Genomic DNA, 27,491 nt, shown 5'->3' on the forward strand with positions numbered 1-27,491 from the left:
GGGGATCGTGTTGGACGCTGGCGTCACTGTGGCCATTGGATTTCACTCAAAACTCACCAAATCAGTCCTCCCACCAAATTATGATGTTCCCGAAGTGCTGGACTTAATCCGATATCGATTGGTCCATGAAATCGGACAGTTCAGGTTCGTACGAAGTTCGTTCTGAAATGGAGTGGTTGGGGTATTGCATTGTTTTAGACATTGGATTTCACCCAAAACTCAACAAATGACTCCTCCCACAACATTATGATGTTCCCCAAGTTTTGGACTCAATCCTATATTGATTGGTCCATGGAATTGGAAAATTCAGGTTCGTACGAAGTTCGTTATGAAATGGAGTGGTTGGTGTATTGTATAGTTCTAGAGATTGGATTTCACTCAAAACCCACCAAATGACTCCTCCAACAATATTATGATGTTCCCCAAGTTTTGCACTCAATCCGATATTCATTGGTCCATGAAATTGGACAATTCAGTTTCGAACGAAGTTCGTTCCGAAATGGAGTGGTTGGTGTATTGCATAGTTTTGGCCATTGGATTTCACTGAAAACCCACCAAATGACTCCTCCCACAATATTATGATGTTCCCCAAGTTTTGGACTCAATCCGATATTCATTGGTCCCTGAAATCGGACAATTCAGTTTCGAACGAAGTTCGTTCCGAAATGGAGTGGTTGTTTTATTGCATAGTTTTGGCAATTGGATTTTGCTCAAAACTCACCAAATGACTCCTCCCGCTATATTATGATCTGCCCCAAGTTTTGGATCCAATTTGATATCGATTGGTCCATGAAACTAGACAATTCAGGTTTGTATGAAGTTCTTTCTGAAATGTAGTGGTTGGTGTATTGTATAGTTCTAGAGATTCGATTTCACCCAAAACCCACCAAATGACTCCTCCCACAATATGATGATGTTCCCCAAGATTGAACGTAGGTAATTGATTTTCGAATTGAAAATTCGGCCGATTTTCGGCCTCCGAGTTCGGCCACTTCCGTTCAGTTTTTGGGGTAGGTCAAAGAACAAAAGTGGTTCCAAATATGGTGTTATACCTAGGGTAGGAGTTTGGAGCCGTGGTTTTGAGATTTTCCGGCGATGTGTAATCGCTTTGGACACCCAGCGCTTCTGGCGCGTGCGGCGGCGCGTGGGCGAGGGTAGTGAAGTGGCACTGTGTCTCGATGAGATCCTTAGGTTGTCACGAGCACGTAGGAATTCGCAGATCTCAATTTGGATACCGTTTGAGCCTCGCACGGATTTTCCATATTGTGCGATTTTCGGGTTCAATACTGTGGAGCCGTTGGATCGTAATCAGTTTCAGATATGTTACTCTAGACAATTTCAAAATCGTGTAGGATTCGACGGATCGTGAATCGGAGTCCCGGATACTCCGAAATTGCGAACCCTAGGGCTAGGGTTTAGAAATTGTGCGATTGTACGATCGTGATCAATCCGACCGTCCGATCGAGACCAAACCCTCGAGACATGTGTCCTAGATATATTGGACCTTCTAGCGGCTTCTGGATCATATTGTGAGGTCATGGACCTGCGGGGTCCTGGGTTGACTTTTTGGGACTTTAGCGCTTTTTGAGTCCCAAGATACTCCTAAACTATTCCAAACTTTTATGGGCATAGGGATAACTTTAATTTGACGCATGTACTTCTAGGAGCCGGGGGTCAGGATTTTTAAATTAATACTATATTGTATTAATAGAATATTATGGTCATTGAATCAGGCACCCGAGCACCAGTTCACCCGCAGGAGGGACCTTCAAGAGGTCGAGCGAGCACGGACTACCAGTGAGTGGACTCTTTGTTTTTATAAATGAATTTAAGCAGTTCAGTTACAGTATGTGATCTTGAATAAGTTTTATTCAAAGATTATCGTTTTATAAGCTGTTATATGCTTTTAAATATTTTTCTTTGCATACTGTCGAGTGAAAATCTCCATTAAAGGATATAGGAAAAGAAATTCTAGTTAATTATCAAATAAATGGAAGCAGAATTTGAAAGGTTACAGAAACTTTATATTTTCCTAAACCACCTTGTACCCAGATATACAAATGTTGCCTTCAGATTAAATGTTGCCTTCGGATTATATTGGTTGCCTTCGGTTTAGTCAGCATGCTTGACAGTTGCCCCACGAGTTCTTTGGTACTTGAACTCGTGTAGAGCAAGTAATGCGGATCAGGTGGACTACAGTCCCCTGAATCCTGTGAGTTGCGGCTCGGACTGACCTTGTATCACTGAGACCTGCGAGTACGCGTCACCCATGGTAATGCAAGGAATTGACGGATATTAGGAATTGACGGAAATAAGGGTACACCTAGGTGGTAGTTTTAAACTGTTTTCAATGCCTTAAGAAATTAATGTTAACCATGAGTATGCTTGGCTTATATACATGTATAATTATATGAGTGCATTGATTTCAGAAATAAAGAGAATAATTTAGTTTGTATAACTGTTTTTACAGTGGGGTTAGTATGTTCTTATGTATTTTTCTAAACTTTGTTTTTGGGTCCACTCACCCTTTTTAATGTTTTGCGCCCCTAGGCAGTAGGCGTGCACAGGAATCCACCACCGAGTCGTTTTCCACCTTCCGCGCCTTTCTTTTGATGTAGGACTTTTTGTTTTGTAAAAAGATTGACTCTTTTGTAAATTCTTACTAACCGCTCTGATGTTTTGCCCTAGACTTAGAATTGAACTGTTAGAATATATATATACGTATGCTGGCAGTTGGTTGTATATATATACTTGTTTGGCAGGTGTAAATGTTTTGGTATTGAGCCAGTTACAAGGGAAACTCTGCCGGTTTTTCGGTAGAAGTCAACCTTGTTATTTTATCGTGCTTTGCATAGAAGGGCAATTAGGTCATTTGTGCCCGACCTCCTCCAGGTGTTGGACACGCACAGGGTCCGGCTCAGATTCCAAAGCGGAATTTGGATCGGGTCCTGTCATGGTGGCTTTTGAATGAAATCCGATCTCTTGAACTATACAATACACCAATCACTCCATTTCAGAACGACCTTCAAATGGACCTGAGTTATCCGATTCCATGGACCAATCGATATAGGATTTAGTCAAAAACTTAGGGAACGTCATAATATGGTGGGAGGAGTCATTTGGTGAGTTTTGAGTGAAATCCAATGGCTAAAACTATGCAACAGAACAACAACTCCATTTCATAATGAACTTCGTACGAACCTGAATTGTCCGATTCCATGGACCAATCTATATCGGATTGAGTCCAAAACTTGGGGAACATCATAATGTTGTGTGAGGAGTCATTTTGTGAGTTTTGAGTGAAATCCAATGGCTAAAACAATGCAATACACCAACCACTCTATTTCAGAACGAACTTTGTACGAACCTGAATTGTCTGATTTCATGGACCAATCGATATCAAATTGAGTCCAAAACTTAGGGAACATCAAAATATGGTGGAAGGAGTCATTTGGTGAGTTTTTAGTGAAATCCAATGGCTAAAACTATGCAATGCACCAACCACTCTATTTCAGAACGAACTTCGTACGAACCTGAATTGTCCAATTTCATGGACCAATTGATATCTGGCTGAGTCCAAAACATAAGGAACAACATAATATGGTGGGAGGAGTCATTTGGTGAGTTTTGAGCGAAATCCAATGGCTAAAACTATGCAATACAACAGGCACTCCATTTCATAACGAACTTCGTACGAACCTGAATTGTCCCATTTCATGGACCAATCAATATCGGACGGAGTCCGAAACTTAGGCAACATCATAACATAGTGGGAGGTGTGATTTGGTGGGTATTGAGTAAAATCCAAAGGCTAAAACTATGCAATACACCAACCACTCCATTTCTTAGCGAACTTCGTACGAACCTGAATTGGTGAATTTTTTTGAGAAATCCAATCACTAAAATTATGCAACTGATAAGCTCATAATTTCACACATTTGCATGCCTTCTTTCCTTAGTAATTTTGTTAGCTTCTCTTTATTTTGAGTCTCTTACCTATGTTTGTGTGCTTTGTAGGTTAAGACAGCAAGGGGATGACATTTGATACAATTCATGCATGTTAAGGGCTGAGTGGCACAAGAGGAATATGAGCTTAAAGACAAAACTAATTTGTGCCACACTCCTTGTCAGTCCAGTTTCGTAGGTCATCTTGCAGGCCTCATTTCAGTAACTTACACAGGTCGGATGAGGAGACATCCTTCATAGAAGTTGTTCCAATGGGTGTCTATTATAACGTATCCAAATTTCAGCCCAATTGGATAAAGCTGGAGCCCTCAACACGTCAAAGACTGAACCAAGTTCACAGAAATGTCATGTTGGCTGCCATCACATTTAATGTGGCTACATCCCTAGAGCCATGTGCTACACATGGGCAGCCACACATGGGAGTCAAATCAGCTCAGAAGCTCAGAAAGATGAACAAAAGTCAAGCTTTCCATAAAGAAACCATACCAAAGCATGTATTTGTCAGCTGGAGCAGTTGGCAAGTATGGGCAGCTGGAGCAGTTGGGAGCAGCTAAGAGAGGTGTGCTTCGCCAGCCAAAGGGGAGCACGAAATTGCACTCTATAAATAGAGAGTTGCACACTCATTCAAGAAGGGAGGGCAGTCATACACATTCACTTCATCCATTACTCTCATACACACATTCAGATTCACCACAAAGAGAAAAGGGAGCTTGGAGCTGTCCTGGGAACTTCCTTGCTGCCATCATCTAGTTCTTCTCCTCTCTTTATCCTATCTATGTATTTCTTATTTTCTGTATTCATAGTTATGTCTAACTAATCCATTTAGTTAGGGCTTAGGATGAAGCCCTAGTCATGAATATTCAATGTTATGGATGATTTTATAGTTAATTGATTTCCTTGCTTTTATTATCAAGTTGTTAATCTCTAGTTTATTATGTGCTTGATGTATGTTTTCTTGGAGTAGCTAACTAGGATTTTATGCATCTAGCACAGGTTGGGAAGGGGTTTAGATTCACCAATTCTACTCTCCTTTCACAAGCAACACATGAATGGCCTAAGAATCATTCAAGGGGTTAATAACCATAGGTTGACTAGGACAGATACCATGTTCTAGGACTTGTGTGATTATAATATTCTCAAGGAGCTTAATGACTCTTGTATGCTTTATTCTAAGTAGATACCATGCTTAGGTTGCATATTAGAGATCACGTGTTGTGTAGATACCATGCATAATCACATGCCTTAGGAGAATCATGCATCCTGCACCTAGATACCATAGGCTTGTATGCGATAATCTATTGTTGATAAAGCTTGAGTCAATTTCTATGCATTCATAACTTGGGTAGGAAAACTAGTGGTGGATTCCAAGGCTCTAACACCTCTCAATCATTGTTTCACAACTTGTTGATTGCTGCCAGTGTTTACTTTCGAGCACTTTCATTTCACTTTCTTGTTTTCATTTCAACAACAAAACCCCCCATTTCGAGTGCGTGTGTGGTGCTAGGATTCTGTCCTAGACCTTGAGTAATTAGCAAGAGGCATTGTTGAATTCGACCTTGCCTTTAGCTAGTTAGTCAGTTTTTTTGTTCTATGTTTTTCTAGCATTCTAAGTAATTTAACTTGGAACCAAGTTACCATTCTCCGTGGGATCGACCTCGTATTTACATAAGCTATACTATAAACGGTTCGTGCACTTGCGAGAATTAAAGTTGCTGTTTTTAATAACTCATTTTAGTTGTTAAGAATAGGCCCAACAGCAACACACCAACAACTCCATTTGATGAACAAACTTTGTACGAACTTGAATTGTCCGATTTCATGGTTTAGTCGATATCGGATTGAGCCCAAAACTTGCACAATATCATAATATGGTGGGAGGAGTCGTTCGGTGAGTTTTGAGTGAAATCCAATCCCAAAAACTTTGTAGTACACCAACCACTCCAATTACGGAACGAATTTCGTACGAACCTGAATTGTTTGACTTCTTGATTCAATCGATATCGAATTGAGCCCAAAACTTGGTCAACATCATACTATGGTGGGAGGAGTCATTTGGTGAGTTTTGAATGAAATCGAATTGCTAAAACTATGCAATACACCAACCACTCCATTTCAAAACGAACTTTTTACAAACCTGAATTGTTCGATTTCATGGACCAATCGATATCGGATTGAGTCCAAAACTGCGAGAACATCATTATATTGCTGGAGGAGTCATTTGGTGGGTTTTGAGTGAAATCCAATGGCTAAAACTATGCAGTAAACCAACCACTCCATTTCGTAATGAACTTTGTACGAACCTGAATTGTCCGATTTCAGGAACCAATAGATATCAATTTGAGTCCAAAACGTGGGGAACATCGTAATGTTGTGGGTGGAGTCATTTTGTGAGTTCTGAGTGATATCCAATGGCTAAAACGATGCAATACACCAACCACTCCATTTCAGAACGAACTTCGTATGAATTGAATTGTCCGATTTCATGGACCAATCGACATCGGATTGAGTCCAAAACTTAGGGAACATCACAATATGGGGGAGAACTCATTGGTGAGTTTTAAGTGAAATCCAATGGCTAAAATTATGCAATACACCAACCAAGCCATTGCGTAACAAACTTCGTACGAACCTGAATTGTCCAATTTCATGGATCAATCGATATCGGATAGAGTCCAAAACTTGGGGACATCATAAATCAGCGGGAGGAGTCATTTGGTGGGTTTTGAGTGAAATCCAATCTCTACAACTATACAATACACCAACCACGCCATTGCGTAACAAACTTTGTACGAACCTTAATTGTCCGATTTCATGGACCAATCGATATAGGATTGAGTCCAAAACTTGGGGAACGTCATAATATATGGGAGGAGTCATTTGGTGAGTTTTGAGTGCAATCCAATCTCTAGAACTATACAACACAATAACCACAACATTTCTTAAAGAACTTCGTACGAACCTGAATTGTCCAATTTCACGGACCAATCGATATCGGGTTGAGTCCAAAACTTGGGGAACAACATAATATGGTGGGTGGAGTCATTTGGTGAGTTTTGAGTGAAATCCAATCTCTAGAACTATACAACACAATAACCACAACATTTCTTAAAGAACTTCCTACGAACCTAAATTGTCCAATTTCATGGACCATTCGATATCGGATTCAGTCCAACACTTAGGGAACATCATAATATTGTGGGAGGAGTCATTTGGTGGGTTTTGAGTGAAATCCAATCTCTAGAACTATGCAATACACCAACCACTCCATTTCTTAACGAACTTCGTACGAACATGAATTGTCCAATTTCGTGGACCAATCAATATCGGATGGAGTCCAAAACTTAGGGAACATCATAACATAGTGGGAGGAGTGATCTGGTGCGTGTTGAGTGAAATCCAATCTCTACAACTATGCAATACACCAACCACTCCATTTCATAAAGAACTTCGTATGAACCTGAATTGTCCAATTTCATGGACCAATCGATATCAGATTGAGTCCAAAACTTGGGGAACATCATAATATGGTGGGAGGAGTCATTTGGTGGGTTTTGAGTGAAATCCAATCTCGAGAACTATGCAATACACCAACCACTCCATTTCATAACGAACTTCGTACGAACCTGAATTGTCCAATTTCATGGACCAATTGATATCGGATTTAGTCAAGAACTTGGGGAATATCATAATATTGTGGGAGGAGTCATTTGGTTGGTTTTTGAGTGAAATCCAATCTCGACAACTATACAATACACCAACCACTCCATTTCAGAACGAACTTCGCACGAACCTGAATTGTCCGATTTCATGTACCAATCGATATTGGATTTAGTCCAGAACTTGGGGAACAACATAATTTTGTGGAAGGAGTCATTTGGTGAGCTTTGAGTGAAATCCAATGGCTATAACTATGCAATACAACAACAACACCATTTCATAATGAACTTCGTACGAACCTGAATTGTCCGATTTCATGGACCAATCGATATCGGATTGAGCACAAAACTTGGGGCACATCATAATATGATGGGAGGAGTCATTTAGTGAGTTTTGAATGAAATCCAATGACTAAAACTATGCAATACACCAACCACTCCATTTCATAACGAACTTCGTACGAACCAGGATTGTCAAATTTCATGAACCAATAGATATCGGATTGAGTACAAAACTTGGGGAAGATCATAATATGATGGGTGGAGTCATTTGGTGAGTTTTGAATGAAATCCAATGGCTAAAAATTATGCAATACACCAACCACTCCATTTCATAACGAACTTCGTACGAACCAGGATTGTCAAATTTCATGGACCAATCGATATCGGATTGAGTACAAAACTTGGGGAAGATCATAATATGGTGGGAGGAGTCATTTGGTGGGTTTTAAGTGAAATCCGATCTCTAGAACTATCCAATAACCCAACCACTCCATTTCATAACGAACTTCGTACGGACCTGAATTGTCCAATTTCATGGACCAATCGATATCGGATTGAGTCCCAAACTTGGGGAACATCATAATACGGTGGGAAGAATCATTTGGTCGGTTTTGAGTGAAGTCCAATGGCTAAAACTATGCAATACACCACCCGCTCCATTTCAGAATGAACTTCGTACGAACCTGAATTGTCGATATCGGATTTTGTACAAAACTTGGGCAAGATCCTAATATGATGGGTGGAGTCATTTGGTGAGTTTTGAATGAAATCCAATGGCTAAAACTATGAAATACACCACCCGCTCCATTTCGTAACGAACTTCGTACGAACATGAATTGTCCAATTTCGTGGACCAATCGATATTGAATAGAGTCCAAAACTGGGGGAACATCATAATACGGTGGGAGGAGTCATTGGTGAGTTTTGAGTGAAATCCAATCTCTACAGCTATGCAATACACCAACCTCTCCATTTCATAACGAACTTCGTACGAACCTGAATTGTCCAATTTCATGGACCAATTGATATCGGATGGAGTCCAAAACTGGGGCAACCACATAATATGGTGGGAGGAGTCATTTGGTGCGTTTTGAGTGAAATCCAATCTCTGGAACTATGCAATACACCAACCCCACCATTTCGTAACGAACGTCGAACGAACCTGAATTGTCCAATTTCGTGGACCAATCGATATCGGATTGAGTCCAAAACTTGAGAAACATCATAATACGATGGGAGGAGTCAATTGGTGAGTTTTGAGTGAAATCCAATCTCTACAACTATGCAATACAGCAACCTCTCCATTTCATAATGAACTTCGTACGAACCTGAATTGTCCAATTTCATGGACCACTCGATAACGGATTGAGTACAAAACTTGGGGAACATCAGAATATGATGGGTGGAGTCATTTGGTGAGTTTCGAATGAAATACAATGGCTAAAACTATGCAATACACCAACCACTCCATTTCATAAGGAACTTCGGACGAACCAGAAATATCCAATTTCATGGACCAATCGATATCGGATTGAGTAAAAAACTTGGGGAACATCATAATATGGTGGGAGGAGTCATTTGTCGGGTTTTAAGTGAAATCCAATCTCTAGAACTATGCAGTACCTCAACCACTCATTTCATAACGAACTTCGTATGGACCTGAATTGTCCAATTTCATGGACCAATCAACATCGGATTGAGTACAGGACTTGGGGAACAACATAATATGGGTGGGGTCATTTGGTGAGTTTTGAATTAAATCAAATGGCTAACACTATGCATTACACCAACCACTCCGTTTCATCTCGAACTTTGTTCGAACCTGGATTGTCCAATTTCGTGGATCAATTGATATCGGACTGAGTCCAAAACTTGGGGAACATCATAATATGGTGGGAGGAGTCATTTGGTAAGTTTTGAGTGAAATCCAATCTCTAGAATTATGCAATACACCAACCACTCCATTTCATAAGGAACTACGTACGAATATGAATTGTCCAATTTGATGGACCAATCGATACCGGATTGGGTTCAGAACTTGGGGAACATCATAATATGGAGGGAGGAGTCATTTGGTGAGTTTTGAGTGAAATCCAATGGCTACAACTATGCAATACACCACCCACTCTATTTCATAACGAACTTCGTACGAACCAGAATTGTCCAAATTCATGGACCAATCGATATCTGATTGAGTACAAAACTTGGGGAACATCATAATATGATGGGTGGAGTCATTTGGTGAGTTTTGATTGAAATCCAGTGGCTAAAACTATGCAATACACCAACCACTCCATTTCATAACGAACTTCAGACGAACCTGAATTGTCCAATTTCATGGACCAATCGATATCGGATTGAGTAAAAAACTTGGGGCACATCATAATATGGTGGGAGGAGTCATTTGTCTGGTTTTAAGTGAAATCCAGTCTCTAGAACTATGCAATACCCCAACCACTCCATTTCATAACGAACTTCGTACGGACCTGAATTGTCCAATTTCATGGACCAATCGATTTCGGATTGAGTACAAAACTTGGGGAACATCATAATATGATGGGAGCAGTCATTTGGTGAGTTTCGAATGAAATCCAGTGGCTAAAACTATGCAATGCACCAATCGATATCAGATTGAGTAAAAAACTTGCGGAACATCATAATATGGTGGGAGGAGTCATTTGTCGGGTTTTAAGTGAAATCCAATCTCTAGAACTATGCAATACCCCAGCCACTCCATTTCATAAGGAACTTCGTACGGACCTGAATTGTCCAATTTCATGGACCAATCGATTTCGAATTGAGTACAAAACTTGGGGAACATCATAATATGGGGGGAGGAGTCATTTGGTGGGGTTTGAGTGAAATCCAATCTCGAGAACTATGCAATACACCACCCACTCCATTTCATAACGAACTTCGTACGAACCTGAATTGTCCAATTTCATGGACCAATCGATATCGGATTGAGTACAAAACTCGGGGAACATCATAATATGGTGGGAGGAGTCATCTGGCGGTTTTTGACTGAAATCCAGTCTCTAGAACTATGCAATACACCAACCATTCCATTTCATAACGAACTTCGTTTGACCCTGAATTGTCCAATTTCATGGACCAATCGATATCAGATTGAGTCCAAAACTTGTTGAACATTATAATATGGTGGGTGGAGTCATTTGTTGGGTTTTGAGTGAAATCCAATCTTTAGAACTATGCAATACACCAACCACTCCATTTCATAACGAATTTCGTACGAATCTAAATTGTCCAATTTCATGGACCATTCGATTTCGGATGGAGTACAAAACTTGGGGAACATCATAATATGGTGGGAGGAGTCATTTGGTGGGTTTTGAGTGAAATCCAATCTCTAGAACTGTGCAATACATCAACCACTCCATTTCATAACGAACTTCGTATGAACCTGAATTGTCCAATTTCATGGACCAATCGATATCGGATTGAGTACAAAACTTGAGGAACATCATAATGTGATGGGTTGAGTCATTTGGTGAGTTTTGAATGCAATCCATGGGCTAAAACTATGCAATACACCAACCACGCCATTTCATAACGAACTTCGTACGAACCTGAATTGTCCAATTTCTTGGACCAATCGATATCGGATTGAGTCCAAAACTTTGGGAACATCATAATATGGTGGGAGGAGTCATTTGGTGACTTTTGAGTGAAATCCAATGGCTAAAACTATGCAATACTCCAACCACTCCTTTTCATAACGAACTTCGTACGAACCTGAATTGTCCAATTTCATGGACCAATCGATATCGGATAGAGTCCACAACTTGGGGAACATCATAATATGGTGGGAGGAGTCATTTGGTGGGTTTTGAGTGAAATCTAATCTCTCGAACTATGCAATACACCAACCACACCATTTCAGAACGAACTTTGCGCAAAAGTAAATTGTCCAATTTCTTGGACCAATCGATATCGGATTGAGTCCAAAACTTGGGGAACCTCATAATATGGTGGGAGGAGTCATTTGCTGGGATTTGAGTGAAATCCAATGGCTACAACTATGCAATACACCAACCACTCCATTTCATAACGAACTTTGTACGAACCTGAATTGTCCAATTTCATGGACCAATGATATCGGATAGAGTCCAAAACTTGGGAAACACCATAATATGGTGGGAGGAGTCATTTGGTGACTTTTGAGTGAAATCCAATGGCTAAAACTATGCAATACACCAACCACTCCATTTCAGAACGAACTTCGTTTGAAACTGAATTGTCAAATTTCATGGACCAATCGATATCGGATTGAGTCCAAAACTTGGGGAACCTCATAATATGGTGGGAGGAGTCATTTTGGGGCTTTTGAGTGAAATACAATTTCTACAACTAGGCAATACACCAACCACTACATTTCCGAACGAACTTCGTACGAACCTAAATTGTGCAACTTCATGGACCAATCGATATCGAATTGAGTCCGAAACTTGGGGAACATCATAATATTGTCGAAGGAGTCATTTGGTGGGTTTTGTGAGAAATCCAATCTATAGAACTATGCAATACATCAACCACTCCATTTCATAACGAACTTTGTACGAACCTAAATTGTCCAATTTCATGGACCAATCGATTTTGGATTGGGTACAAAACTTGGGGAACATCATAATATGGTGGGAGGAGTCATTTGGGGGCTTTTGAGTGAAATCCAATTTCTACAACTAGGCAATACACCAACCACTACATTTCCGAACGAACTTCGTACGAACCTAAATTGTCCAACTTCATGGACCAAGCGATATCGAATTGAGTCCAAAACTTGGGGAACATCGTAATATTGTCGAAGGAGTCATTTGGTGGGTTTTGTGAGAAATCCAATCTCTATAACTTTGCAATACATCTACCACTCCATTTCATAACGAACTTCGTACGAACCTAAATTGTCCAATTTCGTGGACCAATCGATTTCGGATAGAGTCCAAAACTTGGGGAACATCATAATATGTTGGGAGGAGTCATTTCGTGGTTTTTGAGAAAAATCCAATCTCTATAACTATCCAACACACCAACCACTCCATTTCTGAATGAATTTCGTACGAACCTAAATTGCCCAATTTCATGGACCAATCGATTTCGGATTGTGTACAAAACTTGGGGAACATCATAATATGGTGGGAGGAGTCATTTGGTGGGTTTTGAGTGAAATCCAATCTCTAGAACTATGTAATACATCAACCACTCCATTTCATAACGAACTTCGTATCAACCTGAATTGTCCAATTTCATGGACCAATCGATATCGGATTGAGTACAAAACTTGAGGAACATCATAATATGGTGGGAGGAGTCATTTGGTGACTTTTGAGTGAAATCCAATGGCTTAAACAATGCAATACACCAACCACTCCATTTCATAACGAACTTCGTACGAACCTGAATTGTCCAATTTCATGGACCAATCGATATCGGATAGAGTCCAAAACTTGGGGAACATCATAATATGATGGGAGGAGTCATTTGGTGAGTTTTGAGTGAAATCCAAATTCCAAAACTTTGCAATGCACCAACCACTTCGTTTCAGAACGAACTTCGTACGAACCTGAATTGTGCAATTTCACGAACCGATCGATATCAGATTGAGTGCAAAACTTGGGGCACATCATAATATATGGTTGGAGGAGTGATTTGGTGAGTTTTGAATGATATCCAATGGCTGAAACTATGCAATACACCAACCACTCCATTTCACAACGAACTTCTAACGAACCTGAATTGTCCAATTTCATGGACCAATCGATATTGGATTGAGTCCAAAACTTGGGGAACATCATAATATGATTGGAGGAGTCATTTGGTGGGTTCTGAGTGTAATCCAATGGCTAAAACTATGCAATACACCACCCACACCATTTCATAACGAACTTCGTACGAACCTAAATTGTCCAATTTCACGGACCAATCGACATCGGATTGAGTCCAAAACTTGGGGAACATCATAATCTGGTGGGAGGAGTCAGTTGGTGGATTTTGAGTGAAATTCAATCTCTAGAACTATGCAATACACCAACCACAACATTTAAAAACGAAATTCGTACGAACCTGAACTGTCCAATTTCATGGACCAATCGATATCGGATTGAGTCCAAAACTTGGGGCACACCATAATATGGTGGGAGGAGTCATTTGGTGGGTTTTGAGTGGAATCCAGTCTCTAGAACCTCGGAATACACCAACCACAACATTTCGTGACGAACTTAGTACGAACCTAAATTGTCCAATTTCGTGGACCAATCGATACCGGATTGAGTCCAAAACTTGGGAAACATCATAATATGGTGGGAGGAGTCATTTGGTGACTTTTGAGTGAAATCCAATGGCAAAAAGTACGCAATGCACCAACTACTCCATTTCGTAATGAACTTCGTATGAACCTGAATTCTCCAGTTTCATGGACCAATCGATATTGGATTGAGTCCACAACTTGGGGAACATCTTAATATGGTGGGAGGAGTCAATTGGTGACTCTTGAGTGAAATCCAATGGCTAAAACTATGCAATACACCAACCACTCTATTTCATAACGAACTTCGTACGAACCTGAATTGTGAAATTTCATAGACCAATCCAAAACTTGAGGAACATCATAATATGATGGGAGGAGTCATTTGGTGGGTTCTGAGTGAAATCCAATGGCAACAACTATGCAATGCACCTACCACTCCATTTCATAACGAACTTCGTACAAACTTGAATTGTCCAAATTCACGGACCAATCGACATCGGATTGAGTACAAAACTTGGAGAACATCATAATATGGTGGGAGGAATCATTTGGAGGGTTTTGAGTGAAATCTAATCTCGACAACTGTGCAATACACCAACCACTCCATTTCATAACGAACTTCGTACGAACCTAAATTGTCCAATTTCATGGACCAATCGATATCGGATTGAGACCAAAACTTGCCGAACATCATAATATGATGGGAGAAGTCATTTGGTGGGTTCTTTGTGAAATCCACTGGCTACAACTATGCAATACACCAACCACTCCATTTCATAACGAACATCGTACGAACCTGAATTGTCCAATTTCGTTGGCCAATCGATATTGAATTTAGTCCAAAACTTGGGGAACATCGTAATTTGGTGGAAGGAGTCATAGGAGTCATTCGGTGGGTTTTGAGTGAAATCCAATGGCTAATACTTTGAAATATACAAACCACTCCATTTCATAACGAACTTTGTACGAACCTAAATTGTCCAATTTCATGGACCAATCGATATCGGATTGAGTCCAAAACTTGGGGAACATCAAAATATGATGGGAAAAGTCATTTGGTGGGTTCTTTGTGAAATCCAATGGCTAGAACTATGCAATACACCAACTACTCCATTTCATAACGAACTTCTTACGAACCTGAATTGTCCAATTTCGTGGACCAATCGATATCGGATTGAGTCCAAAACTTGGGGAACACCATAATATGGTGGGAGGAGTCATTTGTTGGGTTTTGAGTGAAATCCAATCTCTAGAACTATGCAATACACCAACCACTCCATTTCAGAACGAACTTCGTACGGACCTAAATTGTCCTATTTAGTAGACCAATCGATATCGGACTGAGTCCAAAACTTGGGGAACATCATAATATGGTGGGAGGAGTCATTTGGTGAGTTTTGAGCGAAATCCAATCTCTACAACTATGCAATACACCAACCACTCCACTTTTGAACGAAACTTCGTAAGAACCTGAATTGTCCGAATTCATGGACCAATCGATATCGGATTGAGTACAAAACTTGGGGAACAACATAATATGATGGGAGGAGTCATTTGGTGACTTTTGAGTGAAATCCAATGGCAAAAACTATACAACACATCAACCACTCCATTTCATAACGAACTTCGTACGAAATTGAATTGTCCAATTTCATAGACCAATCGATATTGGATTGAGTCCAAAACTTGGGGAACATAATATGATGGGTTGGAGTCATTTGGTGAGTTTTAAATGAAATCCAATGGCTAAAACCATGCAATACACCACCCACTCCATTTCATAACGAACTTCGTACGAACCTGAATTCTCCAATTTCATGGACCAATCGATATCGAATTGAGTCCAAAACTTGGGGAACATCATAATATGGTGGGAGCAGTCATTTGGCGGGTTATGAGTGAAGTCCAATCTCTAGAACTATGCAATACACCAACCACTCCGTTTCAGTACGAACTTCGTACGAACCTGAATTGTCCGATTTTATGGACCAATCGATGTTGGATTGTGTACAAAACTTGGGGAACATCATAATAGGATGGGAGGAGTCATTTTGTGAGTTTTGCGTAAAATCCAGTGGTTAAAACTACACAATACACCACCCACTCCATTTCATAGCGAACTTCGTACGAACCTGAATTGTCCAATTTCGTGGACCAATCAATATCGGATTGAATCCAAAACTTGGGGAACGTCATAACATGGTGGAAGGACTCATTTGGTTTGTTTTGAGTGAGATCCAATCTCTAGAACTATACAATACATCAACCACTCCATTTCAGAGCGAACTTCAAACGAACCTGAATTGCCCAATTTCCTGGACCAATCGATTTCGAATTGAGTTCAAAACTTGGGGAACATCATAATGTTCTAGGAGTAATCATTTTGTGAGTTTTGAGTGAAATCCAATGGGCTAAAACAATGCAGTACACCAACCACCCCATTTCAGAACAAACTTCTTACGAACATGAATTGTCTGATTTGATGGACCAGTCGATATCGGATTGAGTCCAAAACCCGGGGAATATCATAATATAGTGGGAGGAGTCGTTTAGTTGGTTTTGAGTAAAATCTACTCTCTAGAGCAATACAATACAACAACCACTCCATTTCAAAACGAACTTCGTACGAACCTCAATTTCCCAATTTTGTGAACCAATCGATATCGAATTGAGGACAAATCTTGGGGAACATCATAATATAGTGGGAGGAGTCATTTGGTGGGTTTTGAGTGAAATCCAATCTCTAGAACTATGCAATACACCAACCACTCCATTACAGAAAGAACTTCGTACGAACCTCAATTGTCCAATTTCATGGACCAATCGATATCGGATTGAGTCGAAAACTTGGGAAACACCATAATATGGTGGGAGGAGTCATTTGGTGGGTTATGAGTGAAGTCCAATCTCTAGAACTATGCAATACACCAACCACTCCATTTCATAACGAACTTCTTACGAACCGGAATTGTCCAATTTCATGGACCAATCGATATCGGATTGGGTCCAAAACTTGGGGAACATCATAATATGGTGGGAGGAGTCATTTGGTGGGTTTTGAGTGAAATCCAATCTCCGCAACTATGCAATTCACCGACAACTCCGTTTAAGAACGAACTTCGTACGAACATGAATTGTCCAATTTCATGGACCAATCGATATCGGATTGAGTCCAAAACTTGGGGAACATCGTAATATGGTCGGAGGAGTCATTTTTGGGTTTTGAGTGAAATCCAATCTCCAGAACTATGCAATATACCAACCACTCCATTTCATAACGAACTTCGTACGAACCAGAATTGTCCAATTTCGTGGACCAATCGATATCGGATTGAGTCCAAAACACGGGGAACGTTATAATATCGTGGGAGGAGTCTGATAGGATTTTTAGTACTTGTGCAAACAGTGTTAAAATCACATAAAATACTTGCAAGAATACAAGGCTATTGTAATATAGATGCTCATGCAAGGTCGTTTTCCTCAAGGACTAATTAGCAATTTATGTAAAAACAAATTCCAAATAACTACTTAAAATAAAAAGTCAAGAAAGATGATTATGAATTTGGTTGATTCTAAAAACAAATACGATTGAAGGAAAGAGTTTTGAATATCAATTTATAAAAGCACTAGGGTTTCACCATCACCTAGCAATCCTATGAACTTTTACCAATTACTTATGATTTGCACATGCCACTTTGAAGGTTAGGTTTTCCTAATGTATATTCTACTTGGAACCTCCAACACAGAACGTATATCTAACATGCAACCCGTCCGGACGTTCGGATCAAATCTGAACATGAAAGATGCATTAAGTTTTGTGAAAACCCTTTGAAAAACCATGCAACCCTTAAGACGTGGTATTCATCTTAAGTGAAATTACAATTATTAATCACAAGAAGCTAGCATCAATTTCAGGGAACCTTCCGACCAAAATTGCATCCAATTACTTTTCTAAAGATCCTAATGGTGATCAGGCATTAAGACAGTTAGATAGTTTAAAACAGTGATTAACAATTCAAGTAGGCATGCACTCATCATAAGCAATTAAATAAAAATCACATATTCATGCTAAGGTTCAAGGCTTCACCCTAGCAAAAGAAATTTAGTTACGCATACTCATAATTGAAATCCAAGAAAATATCATTAAGAAGAAAAGAACGAAAACACCTGAAAGTTGTGAAAACCCAAAACCCTAGCAATTGCTCTCCACAATGCAAAGTTCAAAAGTGAAAAGGGAGTCCTAAATTCCTTGTGAGAAAGAGCTTAAATACCCCTTAAAACCTAGCTGCCAATGTACAGCTTTTCTATCACCACAAGGAATCTAATTAAAATAAATTAATACTAGGAAATAAAGTCCAAATTGGAATAGGAGAATCTGCCCAAAATCTGCCCAGCCACGTTTTGGCCCCAAATCTCCTCAAAATCTGGCCCAAGATAGCTTGTTTTAAAGATAAAAATGTTCTGAACACTTCTCTAGAAGGCCACGAACCCATCCGAGGTCATGAACCCACCCACTCCATTTCATATCGAAGTTCGTACGAACCTAAATTGCCCAATTTCATGGACCAATCGATATCGGATTGTGTCAAAAACATGGGGTACATCATAATATGGTGGGAGGAGTCATTTGGTGGGTTTTGAGTGAAATCCAATCTCCGCAACTATCCAATTCACCGACAACTCCGTTTAAGAACGAAATTCGTACGAACCTGAATTGTCCAATTTCAGGGAACAATCGATACCAGATTGAGTCCAAAACTTGGGGAACATCATAATATGGTTGGAGGAGTCATTTGGTGGGTTTTGAGTGAAATCCAATCTCTAGAACTATGCAATACACAAACCACTCCATTTCATAATGAACTTTGTACGGAACTGAATTGTCCAGTTTCTTTTACCAATCGATATCGGATAGAGTCCAAAACTTGGGGAACATCATAATACGGTGGGAGGAGTCATTTGGTGGGTTTTCAGTGAAGTCCAGTTTCTAGAACTATGCAATACGCCAATCACTCCATTTCATAACGAACTTCGTACAAACCTGAATTGTCCAATTTCATGGACCAATCGATCTCGGATTGTGTCCAAAACATGGGGAACATCATAATATGGTGGAAGGAGTTATTTTGGTGACTTTTGAGTGAAAACCAATTGCTAAAACTATGCAATACACCACCCACTCCATTTCATAACGAACTTCGTACGAACATGAATTATCCAATTTCATGGACCAATCGATATCGGATTGAGTCCAAAACTTGGGGAACATCATAATATGATGGGTGATGTCATTTGGTGGGTTTGAGTGAAATCCAATCTCTACAACTATGCAATACACCAACCACTGTATTTTAGAATGAACCTCGTACGACCATAAATTGTCCAATTTCATGGACCAATCGATATCGGATAGAGTCCAAAACTTGTGCAACACAATAATATGATGGGTGGAGTCGTTTGGTGAGTTTTGAATGGAATCCAATCTCTAGAACTATGCAATACACCAGCCACTCCATTTCATAACGAACTTCGTAAGAACCTAAATTTTCCAATTTCATGGACCAATCGATATCGGATTGTGTCCAAAACTTGGGGAACATCAGAATACGGTAGGAGGAGTCGTTTGGTGGGTTTTGAGTGAAATCCAATCTCTAGACCTATGCAACACACCAACCACTCCATTTCATAACGAACTTCGTCCAAACCTGAATTGTCCAATTGCCGGGACCAATCGATATTGGATTAAGTCCAAAACTTGGGGAACATCATAATATGGTGGGAGCAGTCATTTGGTGGGTTTTGAGTGAAATCCAATCTCTAGAAGTATGCAATACACCAACCACCACATTTTATACCGAACTTCGTACGAACCTGAATTGTCCAATTTCATGGACCAATCGATATCGGATTGAGTCCAGAACTTGGGGAACATCATAATATGGTTGGAGGAGTCATTTGGTGAATTTTGAGGGAAATCCAATCTCTAGGCAATACACCAACCACTCCATTTCAGAACGAACTTCGTACAAATTTAAAATGTCCAATTTCATGGACCAATCGATATCGGATTGAGTCCAAAAGTTTGGGAACATCATAATATGGTGGGAGGAGTCATTTGGTGGTTTTGAGTGAAATCCAATGGCTAAAAGTATGCAATACACCAACCACTCCATTTCAGAATGAACTTTGTACGAACCTAAATTGTCCAATTTCATGGACCAATCGACATCGTATTGAGTCCAAAACTTGGGGAACATCAAAATATGGTGGGAGGAGTCATTTGGTGGGTTGTGAGTGAAATTCAATCTCGAGAACTATGCAATATACCAACCACTCCATGTCAGAACGAATTTCGTACGAACCTAAACTGTCCAAATTCGTGGACCAATCGATATCGGATTGAGTCGAAAACTTTTGGAACATCATAATATGGTGGGAGGAGTCATTTGGTGGGTTTTGAGTGAAATCCAATCTCTACAACTATGCAATACACCAACAACTCCATTTCATAACGAAGTTCGTATGAACCTGAATTGTCCAATTTCGTGTACCAATCGATATCTAATTGAGTCCAAAACTTGGGGAACATCATAATATGGTGGGAGGAGTCTTTTGTTGAGTTTTGAGTGAAATCTAATCTCTAGAACTATGCAATACACCAACCACTCCATTTCAGAACGAATTTCGTACGAACCTAAACTGTCCAAATTCGTGGACCAATCGATATCGGATTGAGTCGAAAACTTTTGGAACATCATAATATGGTGGGAGGAGTCATTTGGTGGGTTTTGAGTGAAATCCAATCTCTACAACTATGCAATACACCAACAACTCCATTTCATAACGAAGTTCGTATGAACCTGAATTGTCCAATTTCGTGTACCAATCGATATCTAATTGAGTCCAAAACTTGGGGAACATCATAATATGGTGGGAGGAGTCTTTTGTTGAGTTTTGAGTGAAATCTAATCTCTAGAACTATGCAATACACCAACCACTCCATTTCAGAACGAACTTCGTACGAACCTAAATTGTCCAAGTTCATGGACCAATCAATATCGGATTTAGTCCAGAACATGTGGAACATCATAATATGGTGGGAGGAGACATTTGGTGGGTTTTGAGAGAAATCCAGTCAATACAACTATGCAATACACCAACAACTCCATTTCATAACGAACTTCGTCCGAACCTGAATTGCCCAATTTCATGGACCAGTTGATATCGGATTAAGTCCAAAACTTGGGGAACGTCATAATATGGTGGGAGGAGTCATTTGGTGGGTTTTGAGTGAAATCTAATCCCTAGAACTATGCAATACACCAACAACTCAATTTCATAACGAACTTTGTACGAACCTGAATTGTCCAATTTCATGGACCAATTGATATCGGATTGAGTCCAAAACTTGGGGAACATCATCATATGACCGGACAAGTCATTTGGTGGGTTCTGAGTGAAATCCAATGGCCACAACTATGCAACACACCAACCACCCTATTTCATAATGAACTTCGTACGAACCTGAATTGTCTAATTTCATTGACCAATCGATATCAGATTGAGTCCAAAACTTGGGGAACCTCGTAATATGGTGGGAGGAGTATTTGGTGTGATTTGAGTGAAATGCAATTTCTAGAAATATGAAATACACCAACCGCTCCATTTCAGAACGAACGTCGTACAAACCTGAATTGTCCAATTTCATGGACCAATCGATATCGGATTGAGTCCAAAACTTGGGGAACATCAAAATATGGTGGGAGGCGTCATTTGGTGAGTTTTGAGTGAAATCCAATCTCTACAACTATGCACTACACCAACAACTCCATTCCATAACGAACTTCATACGAACCTGAATTGTCCAATTTCATGGACCAATCGATATCAGATTGAGTCCAAAACTTGGGGAACACCATAATATGGTGGGAGGAGTCATTTGCTGGGTTTTGAGTGAAACCCAATCACTACAACTATGCCATACCCCAACCACTCCATTTCATAACGAACTTCGTATGAACCTGAATTGCCCAGATTCATGGACCAATCGATATCGGATTCAGTCCAAAACTTGGGGAACATCATAATATGGTGGAAAGAGTCATTTGGTGGGTTTTGAGTGAAATCCAATCTCTACAACTATGCAGTACACCAAGAACTCCATTTCATAACGAACTTCGTACGGACCTCAATTGTCCAATTTCATGGACCAATCGATATCGGATTGAGTCCAAAACATGGGGAACATCATAATATGGTGGGAAGAGTTATTTGGTGGGTTTTGAGTGAAATCCAATCTCTAGAACTATGCAATACACCAACTACTCCATTTCATAACGACCTTCGTGCGAACCTGAATTGCCCAGATTCATGGACCAATCGATATCGGATTAAGTCCAAAACTTCGGGAACATCATAATATCGTGGGAAGAGTCATTTGGTGGGTTTTGAGTGAAATCCAATCTCTACAACTATGCAATACACCAACCACTGCATTTCATAACGAACTTAGTACGAACCTGAATTGTCCAATTTCATGGACCAATCGATATCGGATTGAGTCCAAAACTTGGCGAACATCATAATATAGTGGGAGGAGTCATTTGGTGAGTTCTGAGTGAAATTCAATCTCTACAACTATGCAATACACGAACCACTCCATTTCATAACGAACTTTGTACGAAGCTGAATTGTCCAATTGCATGGACCAATCGATATCGGATTGAGTCCAAAACTTGGGGAACATCATAATATGGTGGGAGGAGTAATTTGCTGGGTTTTGAGTGAAATCAAATCACTAGAACTATGCAATACACCAACCACTTCATTTCAGAACGAACTTCGTAGGAACCAAAATTCTCCAATTTCATGAACCAATCGATATCGGATTGAGTCCAAAACTTAGGGAACATCATAATATGGTGGGAGGAGTCATTTGGTGAGTTTTGAGTGAAATCCAGTCTCTACAACTATGCAATACACCAACCACTCCATTTCATAACGGACTTCGGACGAAACTGAATTGTCCAATTTCAAGGACCAATCGATATCAGATTGAGTCCAAAACTTGTGGAACATCATAATATGATGGGTGATGTCATTTGGTGGGTTTTGAGTAAAATTCAATCTCTACAACTATGCAATACACCAACCACTCCATTTCATAACGAACTTCGCACGAACCTGAATTGTCCAATTTCATGGACCAATCGATATCGGATTGAGTCCAAAATCTGGGGAACATCGTAATATGATGGGTGGAGTCGTTTGGTGAGTTTTGAATGAAATCCAATGGCTAAAACTATGCAATACACCAACCACTACATTTCAGAACAAACTTCGTACGAACCTTAATTGTCCAATTTCATTGACCAATCGATATCGGATTGAGTCCAAAACTTAGGGAACAACATAATGTGGTGGGAGGAGTCATTTGGTAGGTGTTTAGTGAATTCCAATATCTAGAACTATGCAATACACCAACCACTTCATTGCAGAACGAACCTCTTACGAACCTAAAGTGTCCAATTTCGTGGACCAATCGATATCGGATTGAGTCCAAAACTTGGGGAACATCATAATATGGTGGGAAGAGTCATTTGGTGGGTTTTGAGTGAATTCCAATCTCTAGAACTATGCAATACACCAACCACTCCATTTCATAACGAATTTCGTACAAACCTGAATTGCCCAGATTCATGGACCAATCGACATCGGATTGCGTCCAAAACTTGGGGAACATCATAATATGACGGGTGATGTCATTTGGTGGGTTTTGAGTGAAATCCAATCTCTACAACTATGCAATACACCAACCACTTCATTTTAGAACGAACCTCGTACGAACATAAATTGTCCAATTTCATGGACCAATCGATATCGGAATGTGTCCAAAACTTGGGGAACATCATAATATGGTGGCAGGAGTCATTTGGTGGGTTTTTAGTGAAATCCAATCTCTACAACTATGCAATACCCCAACCACTCCATTTCATAACGAACTTCGTACGAACCTGAATTGTCCAATTTCATGGACCAATTGATATCGGATAGAGTCCAAAACTTGGGGAACATCATAATATGATGGGTGATGTCATTTGGTGGGTTTGAGTGAAATCCAATCTCTACAACTATGCAATACATCAACCACTTCATTTTAGAATGAACCTCGTACGACCATAAATTGTCCAATTTCATGGACCAATCGATATCGGATAGAGTCCAAAACTTGTGCAACACAATAATATGATGGGTGGAGTCGTTTGGTGAGTTTTGAATGAAATCCAATCTCTAGAACTATGCAATACACCAGTGATAACTCATATATTTATACATTTATACCATCCATTTCTAGTATATTTGTGATGTTTTTGAGTTAAACTTGTTGCGTTTTATCCTATTTTGTGTTAGTATGCAGTTGCATATACTTTAGGATCAAGTTGAAGGCAAAAGAAATGAAAACATGCCATTTTTGGAGCTGACCCTTATTCAAACGTGGAAACAAGTTTCGTGACCTGTTTTGAAGTCCAAATAAAGAATCCAAGGCAAACCTGGCTTGTTTGAAGACTAAGAGCAGAATGGGAAAGCAATGGGGATTTCTAGCCTGATTTGGAGGTGCCAAATAAGGCAAAAACGTGCAAAATAAAGGCTGATTCGTTAGGGTATCTTTGGAACATCTTGCAGCCTTGTTTACCCTATAAAAACTTGCCTTTTAGCCACTTTTAAAACCCCTATTTATTTTGGACGAATTTCACAACCCTAGACTGACTTCTTGGTTATTCTCTCCTTTCATGTACACTAAAACCCTAGCCGTCCATAGATTTCCACCATCAGGACTCAGCGCAAGAGGTGGTTCTTGGAGAAGTTCAACATCAGAATTGGTTCAAGGGTTTCCTCTCATGAATTTATTTTCACTCATGTTGTTTATTTTTGTTTTAATCTCTTTGAACATGATGTGTAACTAAATTCATAGCTAGGGATTTCGATGTAGCCTTGCAACATTGATCCATGTTTCTAAGTTAAAGTATTCAATTCATCAATCTGCTTCTTGTTTCATTCACTGAATCTATTGTTCAATTTGTTTGTCAATTTTAATGTTTGATCACCATTAGGGTTGCCTACAGATTATCTAGACAAGGTTATAGTAAACATCATGCTTAATCTTGGTAGACTTGTGAATGAATGAAGAGAATGCTATGCAAACATCATGCCGTGTGTTCTCTTTGGTTCTTTAATGTTTTCTTGTATGCTAATGACTCTTAACTTGGAACCAAAGTTGAACATTCCAATTAGGTTGCAGATTAGGTGAATTTGATCAAAACCACACATCATATGGCTGATCATATATTTGTAAAACGAACTCTGGAAACAGGTTGGTAGTTGAGTACGGTTTAATTTTATAAACATGGAATTAGTTTTGCAATGGTGAATTCGAAATCCCTAGTCTCATCCCTATTCTTTCTACATCAATATATTATTCACTACTACATTCTTCTTGCATTTTAAGTTATTTTTCATTTACAACACAAAAACTACTTTCAAATTGTCACTTTCATTTTTAGTTAGGGTTCTTTCAAAACTAGTAATTTATAGAGGTCCAATCGGTCTCTGTGGTTCGACACCCTTACTTGTACCATTATACTAACCATATATTGGCACTTGGAAGGAATATAACAAACTTTTGGCGCCGTTGCCGGGGACTGATTTCAGTCTTCTATAATTGCTTGTTCTCAAACCCTAATTTCTTTTTATTTTTGTTTCTCAGGTAGTATATGTCAGATACACTTGCTGAGATAGGCCAAAGACTTGAACGGTTAAAGAGCAACACTTTTGAGAATTCTATATCAGCTAGTGCCCATACTAGCAGTGTAGAAGAGGACAATAGTTCTTCTACCCCAACGAGTGTAGATTCTTTCGATAACTCTAATTCTGACAGAGAAGAAGAGATGGCTGTCAATAACGATGACAACCGAGCTTTGGAAGATTATGCTCAACCGGTTATACCAAATTCCCCTTCGTGCATCTTGCTGCCTAGTGAAGCTAGAAATTATGATCTCAAATCTTCACATTTTCACATGCTTCCTTCTTTTTATGGTTTACCTAACGAAGATCCATTAGCCCATATTAAGGAATTCTACAATGTTGTGAGTGGTTTACCTTTGCAGGGAGTGACTGAAGCAAATCTGAGGATGAGGGTTTTTCCTTATACATTGAAAGATAGAGCAAAGGGTTGGCTAATGACTTTAGCACCTGGTTCGCTCACCACTTGGGATGCCATAGCTAAGAAATTTTTGGAGAAGTTCTTCTCTACTCAAAAGACAGCTACTTTGAGAGGGCAAATCTTTAACTTTAAACAAGATGATGGAGAACCTTTCAATGAATGTTGGGAGCGTTTCAAAGGGCTGTTGCTGCAATGTCCACATCATGGGTTACCTCTTTACTTACAAATGCAAATTTTTTATGATGGACTAACCCAAACATGTCAATCGACTGTTGATAATGCAGCAGGTGGAGCTTTGAAAAAAAAAAATGCTCAAGAGTCATATAACATTTATGAGATGTTGGGATCTAATGCTCAACACAAAGATACAAAGAGGTAAACGAGTTGGAGTGTATGAAATGAGTTCTAATAATGATCTTGCCTTGCAGGTGGCTAGTTTGGAAAAGAAGCTCGATTCTATGATCAATATGGTGCCTAAGATAGCTGAGGTGTGTGCCATTTGCAACATACCAGGTCATCCAACTTATCAATGCTCTGCTAGTTCGGCTTATCCCGAATTTGTTCAAGAGCAAGTGAATCTCATGAATTCTTACAATCAGAGGCCGAGGAATGACCCGTTCTCTAATACATATAACCCTGGTTGGAGAGATCATCCCAATCTCTCATGGAAGAATAACAATCAATTTCAAAATTTCCAACCAAAGCCTGCCACTACGCTTGAAGATACTGTCAAAATGCTAGCTCAAAACACCGTCCAATTCCAGCAAACTACCAATAGTACTCTCCAACAACATTCAGCTGCTCTAACCAAAATGGAGACACAATTAGGTCAGATTGCTGATGCTTTGAGTCAAAGAGAACCCGGAAAATTTCCAAGCCAACCGGTGATACTTCAAAGGAACCAAGAGCAAGCCAAAGCGGTCATAACACTTAGAAGTGGTAAGGTTATTAATAATGGAGTTGGCAATGAAGTTACTAATGAATCTGATCATGTGAATGCAGGTCCTACTCAAGAAGAGAATGAGAAACCGAATGACGATCCAAGCAATGCCACTTCTTCGTTTGAAGCTCCAAATTTTCACAAGGCTGAAAAACCTTACTC

This window comes from Prunus persica, chromosome G4 (assembly GCF_000346465.2).
Source record: "Prunus persica cultivar Lovell chromosome G4, Prunus_persica_NCBIv2, whole genome shotgun sequence".
NCBI lineage: Eukaryota > Viridiplantae > Streptophyta > Magnoliopsida > Rosales > Rosaceae > Prunus > Prunus persica.